This window comes from Mycteria americana, chromosome Z (genome assembly GCF_035582795.1).
Source record: "Mycteria americana isolate JAX WOST 10 ecotype Jacksonville Zoo and Gardens chromosome Z, USCA_MyAme_1.0, whole genome shotgun sequence".
NCBI lineage: Eukaryota > Metazoa > Chordata > Aves > Ciconiiformes > Ciconiidae > Mycteria > Mycteria americana.
Genome location: NC_134396.1, coordinates 41,749,786 through 41,769,945, shown reverse-complemented (window position 1 = coordinate 41,769,945; position 20,160 = coordinate 41,749,786). Strand labels below are relative to the sequence as shown.

At 41.3% G+C, this 20,160-nt stretch overlaps 1 long non-coding RNA gene across 1 annotated transcript; it reads right to left on the bottom strand.

Moving 5' to 3' along the window:
* Positions 1-2,319: 2,319 nt before the first annotated feature.
* On the bottom strand, positions 2,320-16,837 carry LOC142422093 (uncharacterized). Its single transcript, XR_012779045.1, has 4 exons — positions 16,548-16,837; positions 16,008-16,199; positions 8,869-8,924; positions 2,320-2,464 (listed from the first exon to the last, which is right to left on the bottom strand). It is a non-coding gene; the product is annotated as an uncharacterized LOC142422093 (long non-coding RNA).
* Between the last annotated feature and the right edge of the window lie 3,323 nt (positions 16,838-20,160).

Here is a 20,160-nt window from a genome sequence, read left to right as displayed (position 1 = left end):
ACTACACAAAATAGTTGAAGGATCATGAGTGAATAGTCCTTCAACTGTCTGCTAGCAATGCCCAAGTCCAGACCGCAGAAATAAGGCTTAAGATCTACTTGCATGCACTACAGCCATAGCATCTGCATGTAGAACACACACTTGGACTGAAAATCTTATTCTTAGCAACTTATTTGTTTACAAAGTAAATTGACTCTTGTATCTTCCCTCAGTGCATGTGTTGAGTGTTGCTATGGTCAAGAATGTCCCCTTCTTTTTGGTGAATGTCTAACCCAAAGCATACATCTGGAAAAGTAAATTCAGAACTGAAGTTTGTCTTCCATGTTCTTTCTACCTACTGTAATAAAAAAAGTCATTAATTAAGCAGAAATACTTGCCTTTCCATTCCTGAAATACAATTTTAACCTGCTAAAGACTAGAACTTTTATCACCTTCCATTGAAATACCAGTAAAACAAACTAGAAGGGAAAAATGTGTTTAGTAGTTGATGGATGCTACTGATACAAATAAAGATGGACATTCTTTGAAACTTTCAGGTTATGAATGGGAAGTCACACACCATAGCATTAGGAACTGAATGAAGACCCAAAAAGGTAGGTAAGCTACTTATAATTTCCATTACTAAAAAATGGCTGATTAAATATATGTATTAGTACTGATATAAGAACTTATACATAATTTATATAATGCATAATTTACATAATAAAGTGAGAAAGAAAATATGGACTCTATTGCTTATGAACACAGAAAAATATTCCAGATAAATACAAATGCAGGAAAGTTAATCACTCACAGCAGTCAAAGTTTATTTTGTCATTTCAGCACTGTCTTGTACAACATTCACCCAAAGAAGTGAACAGATGTTATACAGAATATAATGACAGCAACACACCCAGAAATGGACGGAAGCCAAAAATAAGTAAGGCCTCTGGTTGTTTCATTCACTGACACTCTGCTATAAAATACTCTTTTGAAAACAATTTCAAAACAGTACTAAGCCATTTCTAGAAGCTGGTGTGGAAAGAGGCATACGATCAACGGAGAAACAGGATAGGAGCATCTGTTCCAATGTCTTCTACAACTGAAGTATTTCTATACTCTCCACCCAAGAGCTTGCCTTTCATCTAAGAAAAGCTCTCACCACCATAGATTCTGTAATTGTTTTACCAGTACGATGAGGCACAGAAACTAAGATACTTCTCTTGAATAAGCCTGTGGAGAACTCGTTCCTAATCCGGCCAGACCTGACCCTTCCCCAGAGCTGCAATGTCTTCTGGAACCACTCCTGAGGAAAGGTGTTTGATGGGCCCCGGAGCAACCCACTGACACATTAGATGTTCAGACGTTAGGCACAGAGAAGAAGGAGGCGTCTCAGTGACTTCAGATGGTCACACCAGAACAGACATTTACACTCCTTTCCTTTCGTAGTACAATTTGATTCAGTCAGCAGCCTTGCAAGTGGTGTGCCAATAGTGTGCACATACATGACATCTGCGTACAGAGAACCTGTAAGCGTGCATGGATCCTCAGAGCTGCACTTACAATGCAAAATACCTAAATTCTGCTCAGACTCCACACTGGATGATCACCTGAGGTTCCTGCTCTATGCAGTCTCGTGCTGTCACTCTTACAGAGAAACTACCTTATAAAACATGGGAGGAGAAGTGGGCTGTAAGGCAACTGTTTAGTAAGCTTACTTTATATTATATACAGTTTGACAGGACATAGGAGAATCAAGACTCAACTGTCCAGCTTCTTCATGCTTAAAAGCATGTAACAAAAGAGAAAACCAAAAAGAGTCTTAGGTGAAACTAGACACCTTTGTACATCAAAAGGAGCACAAGTTTGCTCCACTTGCTTTTGTGAGGAGCTAATTATGAAGAGTATAATAACCCTAGCCCTTTCACCTCCAGCAGTATTAAACCCTGAGATGTTGTCAGACTTATTAGCTGGCACTGTCAAATATTGTGAGTGTTTTGAGGACACAGGCCCAAGAAATTGTCGAGGAGAGACAACAGTACACACATTCCAGCAGCAGCCGGGCTAGACAGCTCTGCCCTGGCTTAGTCTGTGTTTGGGTGACTCACAAACCCCAGGGAAACCATAGCAATGGAAATACAACAAAGAGCACACATGCCTGTGTAAAGGTGGGTCAAAGCACAACAGCATGTGTTTGGAGAGGTCAAAGTTACTCAAATGGTAAAATAGGTTTCTATTTTGGTAAATAGGGGGTAAAATGGTACAATAGGGTCTAAAATGGTAAAATAGGGTCTAAATGGTAAAATAGGGGGGGGATATGGTTATTAAGGGACAAACCTGCCAGGGGTTTGGAGGAAGTGGTCTTTTGGGCTAGCTAAAGGGTAAGCAGCAAAGGGCAGGGCTTAAAGGTAACTTGCCATGGAGGAGACATGTCAGGAGCAGGATCCCACCAGGAACCAGGTTATTCAATGCCTTCAGTGAAGACCTAGAAAAGACAGTAAAGAGGGTGATCTCTAAACAAGCTACTAAACTCTTTGAAGTAGTGAAATGCCATCCCACTGGCCAGGAACTCTGTAAAGACTTTACAACACTGTACAAAACTAAGGTCAAATGAGCTTTAGTGTGAATAAAAATAAAGCATTAAGGCAAAAAACCTAAGTAGTGTTGACCCCAAACTCATGTTGAACCCTGAGCTAGCAGTCAGGGCACAGAAAGGAGACGACAAGGTCACTGCTGACAGTACCCTGAAATGATCAGCTCTGCATGCACTAGCCGTCAAAACACATAATATAATATTAGGGATCATTAGGAACAGTATTGAGGAAAGACAGAGAGTGTCTTCCCTATACAAAATGTTGGTTTGCCAAAGTAGCAAGTTATTGGCCAACATAAAGAGCAAGGGCACCTCCCCTGTGAGGAGAGACTCGAATGGCCAGGGTTTTGCAGTCTGGAGATGAGAAGGCTAAAGGGGGTAAGCTAAGGCTTTGCAAGTCTATAAATGCACTGAAAGAGCTGAATGCAAAACTGCTGTTTGCTGAACCCTGTGCTGTAAGGAGGGCATTTGATGACTTTCTTGATCTCCCAAGGTCAATTCTGGCCCGAGTGATTCTGCAACTCTATGCCTCCAGAGGCATGCATGCCCAGCCCTCGCCCAGGGATCTCCAAACTTTGTTCTCCTCTCCAGCACATAAACAACTATACTCCTATATAAGTCATCTCATTTCTGCATGACTAGTGCCTTGGAAATTAGTACACATTCCATAAATACATGGAAGTAATAAAAATTCTCATTAACAAACATGAAAAGTCTCTTCTAATTAATTTAACAAAGTGTGTACCTGTAGCTTCTATTCTATTACTTACTTTTCATTAATGTTCAAGGTCTATAGTTTGCCTTGCCATATGCAGTTTTCTAATGGATACTAAAGAATTACTTAGCTGAACACTCATTATATTGCAAAAGACTTGGCTGGGCATTATTACAGTGCTAGATTTTGCAAGTTCCTTTGTAAAAGAACAGGAAACATTCCCTTTGTTTCAGAGCATTCAGTGGTTTTGTCTTTGCAAAATGTATTTGATAAACAAATTCAAACCTGTGTCAGTCAGCCGCAAAGTGCTATACCCTGGTGGGGAAGAAAAGAAGCAACCTGGATAACAGCAATTCATTTTTTTGCCATAAGCTTAATTGCATTCAAAAGAGCTTTTTTCCACACATTAACCAAGGCCATCTTTACAAGTATCCACGCTACTCCATTGTCCCCGATAATTGCAGTATTTCCTCTGAACTGACGGGGGAGCTACTTGTTAGAGGGGTTTTTTTTATTTTTCACATAACATCCCCTTATTAAATCAATCCAGGTGATGGTGGATGAGCAATAGAAATTTCCTATATAGTGTTCCAGCACTGGTGGGCTTCTTAATATTGTATGTGACCAGTTAGCAGAGTACAGAAGACTTCCTGTACTTTCAAAATGGTCAGAAGCCAAATCTTTAAGAATAAAAATACACAGTGCTCTTTACAGTTTTAGGGGATGTCTAAACAGTCCCAGCATCCTCACAGGCAAGTGTCAGTGCACTGCCCTCTCTGGGACATGCATGAAGTACACCATTCCTTTCTCACCATGCCTCTGTGGCTACATCTGTTGTCATTGGGAGCAGTTTAAATAGGTGCATCGGATTATTTGTGTTCAATTAATCTTTTGGTCATATTGTTCTTTCACTATACCATAACATTCTCTATATAAAGCCTGCTTTTTTAAAGTTAGGGTATTAAATATTTTTTGATATGCCTATTAGATTTAGTTCCTTTGAGAAAGGACCAGTGGTTTCCCATCTGAATAGGTAAGCTGCAGAGGTTTAAGCTGCTCCCACCTGAGCAGAAGTGAGTACATCCTGTAGTGCACAAACCCTTACCTTGCACCAGGTAATGCTCCTAGCTGAGCTACAGCGCACTTTGCTCCACCTCCTTTCAATATTTACAAAGTCTGTGGCACAGCAGCCTTCATTTTATTCTGTATTTGTACAGCAGAAAGTGTGAGAAGTTCATGCACCATGCCAAGGTTCACAGATATTACAGTGAAGCGAACAGGCTACCTGCAGGAGACTGCAGCAGCTGTCACCATCAATAAAAGAGGGAGTTTCTTTTTCCTACTACTTTCTACAAGGTTGTTTGGTCCCCTGGAAGTCTCCTTTAAGAACAGTAATATAGTTTACCTGTTTTTTCTCAACTCTTTTGCTCAACCTGGAGTGCCTTCTGCTTTGCCTGATAACAAATCACCGTTCCTGACCTGCAGGAAGATCCCTATCATTTTTTGACGACAGAAAGCTATAGTTTGTGTTTCCATTTTTTTGAGTTTAAAACACTCAAGAGAAGCAATCTGCAGTATGCAGGAAGTAGAAAAGAGAGGTAAGTATGCTAAGAACTGTATTTTTCATCCCACTTTCTGCTAATCTTACCTGATATGAGCTGGATTTTCTAAACACCTGCTGCACTGTAGGTTTCAGCCCATGGAAATGTTTGCGGGTTCTGTTGTCATACATTTCACATAACCGTGTCCTGGTTTCACCTGGGATAGAGTTAATTTTCTTCCTAGTAGCTGGTATAGTGTTGTGCTTTGGATTTTAGTATAAGAATAATACTGATAACACGCTGATGTTTTGGCTGTTGCTAAGCGGTATTTACACTGGTCAAGGACTTTTTTCAGCTCCCCATGCTCTGCCAGGTGCCCAAGAAATGGGAGGGGGCACAGCCGGGATAGTTGATCCAAACTGACCAAAGGGCTATTCCATACCATATGATGTCATGCCCAGTATATAAACTGGGGGAGTTGGCCGGGGGGTAGCGATCGCTGCTCGGGGACTGGCTGGACGTCGGTCGGCGGGTGGGGAGCAGTTGTATCATTTTTATTTATTTATTTATCCCCCCTCCCCGCCTTGGGTTTTGTTCCTCTCTCTCTCTTGTTGTTTTCCTTCTCATTACAATTCATTATTATTATTACTATTATTTTGTTCCAATTATTAAACTGTTCTTATCTCAACCCACGAGTTTTCTTACTTTTGCTCTTCCGATTCACTCCCCCATCCCACTGGGGGGGAGTGAGCGAGCGGCTGCGTGGTGCTTAGCTGCCGGCTGGGGTTAAACCATGACAAGAAGAGATATATGCAAGGAGAAGCTTGTTACAGGGAAATTTTGAAGAGTGCACGCACAGATCCTTTCACACAAAAACTTGTGTTAAAACTGTCATAAGGGAAACATGCATTGGCAGCACCTTCGAGTGCTTGAAGGCTGTGTTACAAACACAAATCAGCTAAACAGCTCCACTGCATTGCTAATCTGATATCTGTCCCACATTCAGTATGACCTTATATATCTGGTTATGAAATTTTATTTGGGGAGGAAATTGTTTGGGTTTTTTTGACAGGCATTATAACTACCGAGAGCCTAATTCTAATTTTTTTTTTTTTTAACGAAATGCTCATTTTGACTGTGTTCCAACAATTGCTTCAACAAAGAGGTATCTTTTCAGCAAGCAGCAGAGTGGGTCTCTGCCAGGTATGATATGAAGTATCATACCCTCTGAAAATTCCAGATTTTGGACCATTCAAAGCAGGTAAGCATCCAAAAGCTCAAAACTTTTTCAGAGCTCACCAGGCCTTTCCAAGGCCTCACAATCTGTTAAGATTTTGTACAAGATCACCAAACTATGGGTCTAATCCCAATTAGAAATATCCTAAATTACCCAAAAGGCATGCTAAAACCATGGCCAGGAATAGTGGGGGAAGGAGGGAACACCGGGATAAAATAATGTGCATTACTGACAGCCTTGACTTTATCAACCTTCCTGTAAGGGCTCTGACTTCTAAGGCAGGTTGAAAAATGCAATTAGTTTCAGTATGAAAGTGTTAAGTGTTTCAGGCCCCTGCAAAACTGTATTTTCCACTTTCTCTTTATGTGTATGCCAAAAACAAAGGCGGATTTCCAGAAATCTTCAAGATTTTAAGGCTCTGAAGAAAACACCACATATTGCTAGATTCATGATAAAAATACCAAGAGGTGACAACACTTGTGCTTGCAGCTGCTGTCAGTATAAACACAACAGGCAACTCCAGGAGATTTTTGATATGCCACCAAAGCAGCAAAATGCAACTGCATGGGATATGTCTCATAAGCAGCTAAGTAGACACATTCATAGCAATATTCACATCAATAAAACTTGAAAGATATTTTTACAAATCTACACAAAAACATTTTTGAGACCCTTCCAGTACTGCTAAAACCTCAGCCAAACGTGACCAGTAAAAAAAGCAAACAGAGTCTCTGAAACTGGCTTTATGAAGACATTGTGATACAATTTCCACATGGTGAGACCAACAGAAACAGATTTTCTAGAGCCCAGGACAGCTGAAAGGCTCACCAAGATCACTGCGAGTCCCCCATTTTCCTGCCCTCAGAGCCCTTTACACCACCTCTCGGCTCTTCGCTGCCTTTCCTAGCACCCGCAGCTCCTACTAGCCCCTCTCAGCCATGCTCCTGCTACTACTTCATGATTCATTTTGCTTAAATTGCTGAGAAGCTTGAGCCAGTTCTTGTCTCAAAGACTTTGAAAATGGCTGAGCATCCATATTCATGTGAACAAGGGAAAAGGATTTTAACCATTCAAAGGAGTTTGAACCCCGTGTGAAATCTCACCACAGAAAATGGCTATTATGTTTAATCACCAGTGTAGTTCTTCACTCTACTTTCACAAATATTTTGGTATTCTGATTCAACAGGGTTTTGCTTTACTTCTTTAGTTCACTTTATACTCATATATACATATGCATATACATATTGCATACACATATATGCATATTGTATACACATATATACATATGTGTATACAAAATCTGGGTATTCTATACTGGATATTTCCTATATTTGGATATTCTTTACATTAGCTGCCTTCTACACATTCAAACACACCAATCACATTGGCCTAGAGGAACAAATCTGTTTTGTTTTGCTTTGCTCTGCGTTTTTTCTGGCATCACGGTATACAGAGCCTATAAAAAAGAATGGTGAGTTAATATTATCACATGGACTGATGGATATTTTACTAAACAGTGGGGTTCACAATCAGTTTTAAATTAGGAAATTAAATTAATCATCATTTTATTTCCCCTGAAAAGTCAGTTCACTATGACTCATTTTTATCTCCTTATGTATTAACAAGTATTAACAATTATTAACAGCATTAACAGTATTCACAGTCTTGAGGTCCAGGAGCTCCTCACCAACCTTTCCAAGAGATGTTTTAGGCAGTTTACGGAAAAGCTGTTTACATCATATAATAAATGGAAAGTTCCCTTGCAGGCAGTGCATGAAAATATTATGCTTCAACTTCACACTGTCTGCAGATCGTGTTGCCTTGAGAGCTTATTCATTCACTAGGGCTACAGCATATTTCGTGTAAAAGCATGTGCTGCTGTTATCACAGCATTTACTAAAGCTGAGGTGAGGGTTTCAAATTATGACCCTGACATCATGCTTGGCTCAAGATACTAACACGTGCCTCTATGAGGTGCACTTACAAAGCACACTTTTGGTGTGCAGCAGACTCTTAATTAAGCTCTCTGCCCAGAAGTACACCAAGATAGAGAGAAAGTTCACTTCAGACCATGGGAACATTTTGTTTTATCCATGTTGGGACTGCCTTTTGGAGCGTAGCTTCAGTCAGCCTTCACACAGCACTCAGAGGCATCAGGGAGCATTAACCTAAACACAAACTGTGTACACATGTCTTCCAAAGCATTAATTTGGCTCGCACGCTGGAAAATGCCATTGTGTTTAAATCATTGGCACTGATCTCATACAATCTAGGTATATACTGTCAATTTGGGTTAATTCTTCTCCTGATTGATTTGTGCATTTCACCTTCACAATATTTTGCCTACAACCATGCTGTTGAATATGAAATACCTCTTTTCTGGGTAGTCAGACCACTACACAAAGGCTCTCAGAGAAGGGAAAACAGAATCTTAAGAAATGAAGAGTGATTAACTCTGAAGACAGTTTTAATATTTGTCTTGGAGGTTCACCTACTGAAATTATTTTCCACTTGATTATTTGATTAGCATGCAACACTTTAAGGAGGCACAGAATATAACTGTTCTTGTACATAAAAAAGAACCAACAGTAACATAACAGCTGACAAAATAATAATTGGAAAAAGATTGAAGTATTTTCCTTCTGCCAAAGAGCTCAGAGGAAAGGTAGTTGGGAACATACTGGACTCAAAATCAGGGTTATAGCCATAATGTAAAATAATTCACTCAGCTCCAAACTAAAAAGTTAAAGATGCTTGGACCTTTGGTATGTAGAAGCAGTAAATGTCCTTAAATATCCATTGCCTTTCTTTGAAGTTGCAGATTCTTGGCTCTTCTAAAAGTCCTCTGTAGTTAAGGATCTGAAAAGTGAGAACAAAAAACCTAGTGGATATCTGGACAATTGGCATGAATCTCTATAGTAACCTTATTCTTGTAAAATAGGGACACAGGAATCAAACTTGTAGGAGCATCATGAAGTCTCTAAGTGATAACAAATAGTCAGATGGAAAATGCTATGTAATTGTTAATTGTTACTGGTAGCATTACATAGCTCAGAACAATACTTCAGCAATCAGGAGGCATTTAACAGCATGCCCTGAAAAGTATGCTTATTGAAATGTTTCCCTCTCTTTTAAAAATATCTCTGGTGCCTGCAAAACCAAACACCAGACTGGAGTATGTTATCTACATCTCTGAGGACAACAGAAGGCCTGAGCTGTGTGAAGTAAGACTGAGCAAAGTAATTATGAGAAAAAAAGAAGCAACTAAACTTACAAGACCCTCATACATAATGAAGTTTTTTCAGGGGTGAAGGAGGGCAAGATCAGAAGGGGAACATAAAAAAAAATATTAGATCGTTGCTTCGTGTAATTTTATTATCTCCTGTTCATGAAAAGTAGGAAGTTTTAAAATACAAAGCCTTGAAAAAGGTTGTATGTAAAGTTCTTATAAGCAGCTGTAATATTTATGAGAAATTGCACATGAAAGCCTTGTCCCGTGAGATTTGCAATCAACTTTCTCAACTAAATTAATCCAGCCTTTGCGTTTTCACTATTTTATCAATAGATATGCTCAAAGCTTTCATCAATGCCTGAATGCATGAGCCAGGTTCTTGACGTTCAAGATTTTGCAAATTCATTCCACCAGGAGGAGAACTAGATGATGACTCGGGTATGGTTGCAATATAACTTATTTGAAAAGAAGCTGTACAATGTACAATTTCCTTCAGGGCACTAGAAATCCAAAAATAGAAAGCAGTTTCTTTGTCCAGAGTCTCAACTGTTTTTCTGTCTGGTATCACACCCAAAACTTCCAGCTTTTACTCACTGGCTTCTCTTTCTCTGTGCACTTTTGTGGTGTTCCTGCATCTTTTGACTGTACTTGTCTCTCTTAGGCACACCCAAACACGCACACAAGCACGTACATCTATGTACCTCCACATAAGCTTCCTCTGGCAATGCCAAATGTATGCATTCAGACCCAACACCTTGCAGCTGCCCAGATGACTTCCCTCCCCAGCCTCCTCACAATCCGTGTGCAAGACAGTTGCTTCGGCTGCTGCAGCCATTTATTTCAGGAAGGAGCTTGGTTTTCCTTTCACCTGGGTTCAGAAGCAGGGTGAGTACTGTAAGGTGCCACAGCGATGTGTGAGAAGTGGGGTGGGAATATGAGGAAGGTGAGACAAAGGCACATCTGGGCAATGCTTGCTACGGCGCGGCAAGGAGCAAGGGAGGGGGTGCAGACAGGGCTCTCGTCCTGCTCTACACACCAGCTGGGCTTGCCTTGCGAGCAACACAGATGCGCACACAAGTAGGTGACACACGTGCGTATTTCAGGCACACAAGTTCATCTAAGTTTTCTTCTACTGATTATTTATTAATTACTTACACAGCCCTCTGGAAAAAATTCTGGTGCCTGCTTTGCTGTTTTATATGTAAAGTGTGTTTATCATACAACTGTCTCATTTGCAGCTTAAGTCTTATTGTGCCACCTCTACTTCCTCTTGTTGTTCTGCACATTATTGGAGTGTGTGGTGTGCATGTTTTATTGGGTGTATAAACCTGGTGCAATCAGGATGGTAGAACGTGTAAACACAGGATAAGAACAGTTTGCATGAAGCTGCCATAGGAAATACCTGCTGGAAATCAATAAGGCTCCTAGACAGCTCTTATTATATGCTTTGAGCTATTCTTATTTTGAACATCATTAAGACACTTGTCTGACCAATGAAGCAACTCCAAATCCAGGCAAGCTCCTCAGTGTAATTGAATAGTTATGCAGGACTGCTGTTTATTAACAAAACTTTGTTACAGCAACTAGTTGAATTGAAGCAGCACTTTATGGCCATATATATTGCACTAGATTTCTTGCATCTAATCTTATCTTTAACGCTACTGACTGTCAGTTAAGCTTAACATTGCTTATAAAGCTATGTACTTTCTTCTCAAAACATTAAATAAAAAAAGACAAGGTATTATTTGGCTTGTCTAAGAAAGCAACACAACTGCGGTAACCCAAGCAACAATTAAACCACATAAACTACATGGAACATATCTGAAAGGGAAGGGAAGAATCAAAATCCACAGAGTACAGCCAGTTTCTTTAAAAAAAAAAAGAAGCAAAATTACTTCATTGTATTACTATTCTCTTTCTGTGATACAGCCTTAGTTTTATCAATACAGCAGAAGCTGGCTAGCAAAGACAAAAGAAAAATACCATGACACTGACACACTTAACAGGATAGATTTCCTAAGGGAGATCAGGTAAATAGGATATAGGCCCTCCATTGGCACCTCCTTATTCCCATCCACGTTGCAAATCTTGTGCAGGACAGGACAGGGGGGAGGCTGATTTGCTGCAAAAGCCCTGTCACCACTGCAGTTGCATTCCCATTGCTCCCAGCCTTGGCCGCATACCCTCGGCTGCCAGGGCACCACACAATGTGTGTTATACAGCTCACTGAACTAGGTGCATTAAAAATCCTACCCAAGAGGCAGGACAGCAAACAAATAAATGCGAAGACTGATTTCTGACATGCAGTCCCACAAATGCCTATTAGTTGAATGTTCATATGACTATTTAGCATCAAAAGTGGTTAAAGCTGGGTAATAATGCAACCATCACAAGGCAAAGAACTGGCCGTACTTAGCCATGAGAAAACCAAGCTGCATCTGGTGACTCTTTACCTCTGCTGCTGTAGAGAGCTGGAGCTTATCAGTGCAGTCTTATTTCATCTGTTATGAATTCTTCAGATTCATTATTTTACTTCATAATACCTCAGCATCAACTGAGGTACCTGTCCTGACATCACAAACCACACATTCAGAAAAAGCTGGTTTTATTTAATGTATTTATTGCTACCTTCGGGTGTAGGAATTTTTCGCTTTACTACCCATGAGTCATTAGTAATCAGACAATTTTTAAACCTACACAAAACATTGATTACCTCCTTCGAGTTTATTCTTTCCTCCTGCTGACCTTGCTAGCACTGACTGTACTTATTATACTCTCTCTAACAGATCTCCCCAGAGGTTGCTTCCACCCCATCAAGCTATCCTAGTCAATAGAGAAAACATCTTTTGCAACCCCAGACACCCCCAGACCTTAGGAGGAATTAGTCTGCGACACAAAATGGCATGCATTTTAAAGAGGAGAGAAGGAGCAAGGTGAGGCAAGGTGAGGAGAGAGGAGAAGGCTCTGCTAGCTCTTCCACAGCCCTCCTTCTTTCTTTTTCCGAACAGAACCAGAAATCTTAGAGTACACGGAGAACACAGATTACTCGATTCGCTTGAAGGTGATCATATACTGGTAACGGTAGAGCTGGTGCGCTGGGGTCTGTGGGGGCCTGGCAACATGCCATCATTCACCTGGAGAATGCATCCCATTCCCTAGCGTCAGACATCAGCCCTGTAACGAAAAGTACCGCCTGCCGAGGAGCCAGCAACGCTTACTGAACACAGTGCGTCCACCAATGCTTCAGACGGAAACACGCTCACGGAGGGCAGGACTGCTTGGTTCTGTCTTGGTATTGATACGAAGAAAGGTGCCACAACACTTTTGGCAAGTGTCCGTGCATTTCTGTTGCAGATGGCGCGTGGCTTTGTCTGATATGAAGTCCACGTGTCGCTGTGAAATGTTACCAGGACAGTCACCAACTTAAGTGGATACATTTTATGTTTTACAAAGATAAGGTATGAGGAAAGCAGTGAAGGAAGACAGCCTAGTCAGCGCACTAGACAGCAGGGACAGCTAACGAACACAGGCTAGAAAACCCATGAATACAAGGTGGTTTCAGCTTCAGCAAAAATTTAAAAATTAGGAAGCAGAACGCAGCTGAAGCAGTATCCCCCAATCATCCCAGGAGATTTTTGGAAAGGTCCGTGGGACTGCAAGCAGGTATCATGTCTGAGCTACACGCAGTTTTATTAATGCATGCAGTGCATTCCCCTCTTCCCACTGTGGATATCCTCCTTAAGGGACAAATACTACTGACTGGCCATTAAGAAAAAATGAGTTTTCCTGCAAGACAAGTGGAATGTTATAGCTTTAGCTTTGTCAGTCGTTTGATGCCATGGCTTACATAATGCTTCAATATATTTAACAGGGCTGTAGCCTCCACCGGACAACATGGGAATGGTAAAAACGAGAGAGAACCTTCAGTGGGCAAATGCAGTCAAAATAAAACCTTGGCATCTGGGTTTTCATCATGGTTTACCTATCCACTTTTGTACACACAAATAACTACGATGTAATTCCTATAATTTAAATGTCTGAGTACTTTGCCTGCAGGCACAAGCACATATTTAGATGTCTAGCTGATGTCAAGCTCCTACAGTTCCTGATGTCCGCATTTGCTGCTGTAAAAATAGAGACCATTGTTTAAAATCTGCCTCTTAAAGTGTGACTCCTCAATGAAAGGTAACATCTGTTCATAGCATGTGCCACTGTCAGACAAATAGGGAGGTCATGGACAGATCTGCACCCATTTCTGCAGATTGAGATAGAATACGAAGCATTGAAAGACTGTACTCCTTCCACAATTATTTTTTTCTTTCTTTCACTGGTAAAACCAGTTTTAGCCACAGACTGGCTGCATCTCAAAGGATTTGAGACAGTATTCAAAGATCTGAAGCAGGAAAAGACATAGTCTTTCAATGCTTAGCCTATGTCCAGGGCTCACTGGAACTGTGAAACACTTCACTGAGCACTTCCCTCTTCTCCTTCTAAATAAACATTAATTGGCCCAACAGTTTACAAAATATGTTTTGATTGAACAACAGCTAAGCAAGAGTACAGGAGTTGGACTCGATGGTCCTCTTGGGTCCTTTCCAAATCAGGATATTCTAAGAACTCAGTGAACAGAAAACTGTGCTACTATGTCAGGGACAGGTCATGAGCAACCCTTTAGAGAGAGACTTGCTTAATTATTTGTCTCAGAAGAAAATATTTTCTGCATCTCATGCTTTCCTTGTCTTCATGTTTTCCTACTGGTTTTCCACTGCAACCTATTGTTGCTCTGCATTTTCTTGAACACCCTCATTTCAGGTCCTTTTCTTCCATTAAACATAGGGTGAATTGGAAGAGAAATTGGAGGGAGGCAGGAGATGACCAGCAGGTGTTTGAGGAGGCAGAGGCAGTAGTCCCCAGCAGGAACATGAGGAGCAAGAGGAAACCAAGTTCCCATCAGGAAATTTATTTAGCTGTGGCTGAAGTATATGCAAGGGCTGGAACAGCGATTTCACTGACTCATTCAGCTCAGATTTCCCAAACTGAAAGCTGGAACAGCAGAAGTTGCAACTGGGAAAAGTCAAAGTGTCAGTGTGAAAGAGAGATGCTCGCTGACTACAGCAGGCCAAGAGGCATGATCTCAAGGCTGACAAAGAAAGCCAAGCAATGTGGCAAGCAGCTTCCCAACAGAGAAGGTCCTGCAGGGAAATCTGTGCTAGAAAACTGTCCTTTATAAGGAGGATAGGCTGTGAAAGGTGCAGATGCCAACTCTTGTAGGGGTCATGGGTCTGCACAGAAAGAGCTGCAATAGTGTCAGAAGGGCCCGAGGATGCAGCTACCACCGGTGGAAAAGCTAGAAAGCCGTCCCTCAGCGAGGGCTGCAGGGCAGCGTGAGCTCAGCCAGGAGGACGGCTGCTATTTCAAACATCTCAGGTTAGCTCAGTGAGCACCAGCTGCAGAAGGAAAGAAATCACCCATCTCTGCAACACACACTGCACAGTCAAATGAACTTAAACTTCAAATAAATGTACCCACACCATGCTGTATTCACACGGCCACCTGGTTCTCCAGGGGCTCCTGTGGAGAAGCCTGCCAGCAGTAGCTCCAGGAGCTCCCAAACCACCATCAGACCGCATGCAGATGTAACCAAAATGCCATAAAGCATTACACATCTGGGTGAAAACTATGGACGTTAAATCATCTACACTGCCTGCACAGCAACTTTTGGTATCCACACAGTAAGGACAAGGCCACTGGAGGTTCAGGAAACGCTGGCATATATACTGTTTGATGTATCACTTGAAAATGACTCTTTAATTATAATTAATTACACTAATTAACAGAGTGAAAGAGTAATAAGCCCAGACAGATAAGTGTGAGAATGCAGCTGCCTGCTACAGGTTTTATGCAGGTTTCTGTATAATGCAAAGTGTCTAGGAGAGAAATAGGGTCATTTTTCCCACCTGTGACCAGGAGATAAGTTTACTAAATCCTATATGAACAGGTGATAAGGTTCAGCTCATACATGGGTCATAGAAATATTTTCAGTTAATGTCAGGATAACCATGTCTTGGAATTTATACTAGCTTTTGCAGAGGGAGACTAGACCTATGATCTTGGTATGATAACACCTAGAATGGAATTTATTTCAAATTACTTCAGGGTGGAGCTCTTAATTAAGTTACGAATTGGGTGTGAATATCAAATGTTGGCAAAAATAGAATCTTAAAAATAACTTTTAGGGAAACTGTGAGTAATTAAAAGCAGCTGTAAGAGTTTCAGAGGCAGCTAGTGAAATGGTTCCCATACATTTGTGAGAGCTGGAAAAGGGGAGAAAACAAGAAATCTGTAAATTCTAAACATGTCAGAGAAGTAAGAGGAGCAGAAATAGTCACTTCACTAGCACGTCCCAAGCAGATGTGATTGCAGCGAATACCATCAAACAGGGTTTCCCAATCTGATCCTGTGTTGTGGTGGGTGACTCGGGCGTCACCTGCAAACCACATTGGGGTCCTGCTGGGCGGTGTGCAGTAAGGTATGCAAAGGTATGCCACCCCGTCAGCCCTGGGGCTACACATCACAAACCACCCAGCAAAATGCTAATTTAGCCTTTGGCAAGCTTCAGGTTCCCTTCTCCAGCTGGATAAGTGTACCCCAAAATAGAACTTGCTAGAAAGACACTGAAATTAGCTTTCATCAGTGTTTTTATAAAGTACCTGGGTCACTGGTATTGCAAACTGTGAGTAACAGCACCTCATGAGATGTGCGACTGAATACCTTCTCCAGTAATCACTCGGGTTATTTTCTTGATTGATGTCCTCTCTTTCATTCGTCCTCTTGAATAAGCAAGTCATACAGCTTCTGCTATGTTTCTTTTCTACTGGAACAAGCATCCATGTCTAACAGGGCTAAGGGGGATATGAAGAAGAAAAAGTTATAGAACTGTTTGTTGCTGCTGCAAGAATATAACATGGGTTCTAACTTCATCAGTTTTGTTCTGTACAAAAAAGCACAAAGCCAGAAGCACTCATTATCAGGCTATCTGGAGAAAGGCAGTAAGCGAGCAAGAATGAAAGACAGTCAGGGGATGGTGGGTTGTAGAAAGTGCATCGGATAGGACAGAGATACTTAGACATCTAAACAGTGTTTTCATCCACAGAAATGTCATGAATATTGTAATTAACTGGTTCTTGAGCTTTTAGGATGCCTGGTCTTAAGATCTGGCCCTGGGACAAACACAGACACTGAAGTCCTACCTAGCAAGCAGGTCTCCATTTTTTTTTGGTGAAACATGGGAAGGCAGCAGTCGTCTCAGTGATACTGATCTCTCGATGCTAAGGGGCAAAGCATCTCCCCGCTTCAGGCTGGCCATGACCACATAATTGCCCAGCCACTCCAATGTCATCACCTCCCACGTCTTACAGCTTTGCCATCATGAAGTCTAGATCTTTTTTCTCTGCCAACCAACACAACTGCTACAAAAAAAAAAAAAAAAAAAAAAGCAGCCAGATTTCTACTATAATGTCTTGCCATTCAGAAACATGCGTTTCCTCTTGTTTAACTTTCCGTATATGCCAGCATAATTACATCAGGCTGCATCATCTGTATAACCTGACATGCAGTTGCGTAAGACAAAATGCCTCATGCAATTTGCTGCATCATCCAGGAAATGTGAAGAAAAAAAAAAGAAGCTGGGCCATTCTTTTGGGGGTTTTTTTGCCTTGTGTTAAAGCTACTTTCAGGTCTTTAGTCAGGAAACCAAACAACTCTCAAGCAGACCTTTTAATCCACCGCAGCCTATGCATCATCTTTACTAAAGCTGTCACTGCCTCTTCACATGGTCCATTCCAGCAAAAAAGCAACCCTTCTGTAACAAGTAGCATTTTTCACCAGTCATGAGCCGGACCCCACTCTGGGGCCGATTCTGTCACTCATTCACACTGAGTAATACTCCTGACTCAAGGGGCAACACCCCCAAATCTGACTGTACGATTACATTATTATATTGGATGATTGGATCTCAGCAGTAAAGTAGTAATGTGCTATTGGTTATGCCACATACACATCTATCCCAAATGCTCTTTCCACTTTACATTCAGCACCATATACAGCCATGGTATGGACGAGTGAGCCGCCCAGCTTCTGTTAGATCCTGGGAGCTCATGCGCTTCCTAGTATTTAAGGTAGGGCCAGGATTTTATTTTATATTGCTACTCCGCCAAAATTATTAATTTCATGCTATCCATTTTTCCAGAACCCAAAAAAGTATATTTCCCAAACCAGCAGAAAAAAAGATGCAGACACATTTTCACATGAAAAGCTGTTTGTCACATGAACGGCTATTTTTCCTCCTTGAGAACTAGATATGCAAAGCAAATTCCAGAACTAAAATTATCATGACCATCTTTGCATTCATTGCTTGTTTTGCTTCTCTAAAATCTAACAAGTTCCAGCAAGACAATATGAAATGATTAACATTTCATCATCTTTTCTATTCAAGAACAACAGAGAAATTTCCATTCTTTTTCACATAGCGGAGACCATAGCTGGCACACCCAGCCCAGGCTGATTTTTTTTCCAAGGAGAATGCAATTCTTTTCCTTGCCAAGGGGGAGTATTATCTTTCGCACCATGCCAGAAATGGATGGGAAACATCTTCCATATGAAAATTTCACTCTCCTCTCACTGTTATTTGCACATAAATGTGGCTTTCCATTCGTCAGAGGGAACAGCCATACCAAGTTTGTCTTCAAGGCAGGTTATTCTGCTTATGGCAAAAAAAAGGTGTCTGCCGATGTGGTGGCAAAACAGGCTCTCATGTAACCTACATGAAGTGATTTAGAGCCTTCTATCCAGGTCCAGCAGAAAGCTACCTATCTCAAAAATTTTCCTCACTTTTCAGCAGCAATGGCAACAGTGTCAAAGGCAATATGCACAGAGATTATTCTTCTTCTGGGAAAAAACTTTTTGAAATACTTCAGAATGCTTCTGTGGGGCAAGTGCCTGCCTATGTCCTACCTAACTTGAAAAAAAACCCAAGAACTTTGGCTTTTCCGACCACAGTTCACTGTCTTCTGTTGTGTGCCAGCACCTGTGCTCAGTGACTTCCTCAAGCTGCAGTTACTCCTTGAAGCAACCTTTGAGCCCTGACTTCCTTTTTTAACTTGGGAGTTCACGTTTCCTCCTTAGTCCCTCCATTCTCCAAAGTCAAGCCAGTCTTTCCATTCTGGCTATGTCCTGTTGGTGAACAGCCTCTCCCAGGAGGAAGCTAGCATTATTTGTCAAACAGGGTATGTGGAGATCTTGCTTAGGAGCAGGTGCTGCTTCTGCTTATTCATGTATCTGATCCTTTCAGGAGTCTTAATTTCTCATACTTCTTTTCCTTTCTGGTATCTCCACTTCAGCTGAATGCATGGCCATTGCTAACTCAGGGTTCAAGCTTCTTTGCAGAGGTCTCTCTGCTTCCTGGCCCTGAGAGAGCAACTGCTTGCCTTCACAAGGGCTACAGAATGTTAAAATACTAAAATACACAGGAAAGCCAGAGATAACAAGGTGTTCTGTAAGCAGGGGAACAAGCAAAGCCTGCTTTCCAGTGGATCTTTTCATGTCACTGCGGTCTCAAGGGACTGACTGGTGACAGGTTAGACTCAAGCTTTTCCCATGGCTGCAGTGTCCCTAACCTCACCATGATCTGCCATTGCCTGCTAAGGGTTAATTAAGCTCACTCTGGTGCTTTTCTCTCACTAAGACTAACAATACGATCTTCTCTCCTTTGCCGCTGCCTACTTTGACCAAACGTTTATACCTTCTAGTGTCTCCAACAGCACTACTAATCTTTCATGGTAGCTGACTTACAGGTAGGTACCCAAGTGATTAATGGGGGATGGATGACACACACAGGTTGCAACCACAAAAGCCTCATTTCCTTAAGAGAGCAGGATAGAAAACACGAGACACGCTCGTGATAGAATCACGTGAAACAGGCACAAAAGAACAAACCCACTTCACCAGTGTCATAAAATGGTAATAAAAGCGCTACATGGCTCCTACAGAGGTCATATGTAAAGTGTGCCTTCCCTCCCAGAACAAGGACAAGGTTCACCCATGGAAGATAAGATATGGCAGGATTAATTCTACAGTGCCCTTCTTTATTGAATGATTAAATTCATAAGCTGCCTTACTGCAGCAAATTATAGAATCTCAGCACGGGCACAAATTCAGTGAACGTGTGCTTAAAATGAAATGATGATTGTGAAGTCTAAGAGAATGTATTTGTTTTTGCACATCAGAAGCAACATCTTCTTTAAAAAATACACTTTTTTTTCTGTGAAAAAATGAGATTTTGGTGACATATTCGGGCATTTCGACTCTCCAAGTTGAACAGCACTACTTTAGAACAGCACTTTACTTACGGAGCATGCAATTGTTTGGAAACCATTTTCCAAGCAGAAAATTTCATTCTGTGCTCCCCTCGCAGCTTGTTTTATCAATCTGTTGCCTTTTTTCTACTTAAAATGCAAGCTCTTTCAGTCTATGAGCATCATTTTGTTTAGTGTCTGCACATTGCTTAACACAAAAGGGCTCAGGCTGCAGCAATCTGTATGGCACAAGCGTGAAAATAGCAATTGACTATAACAAGAAATAATAACGGTAGCAGCACTAGCATTTTATAGGAAAACAATATAGCTGAACATTCAAACTACTAATCTGATCATCAGAAAGGAGGGCAGGTCAGCTACTGGGGCTGGTCCCGCATCTTGTCCTGTTCAAAACTTTCATGAACAACTTGCATGATGCAGTCCTACTTAGTGTTTGTCAGAGTTGCCAAAAACACAAGCAAGGGAGGAATCACAAGCTCTCTCAAGGACA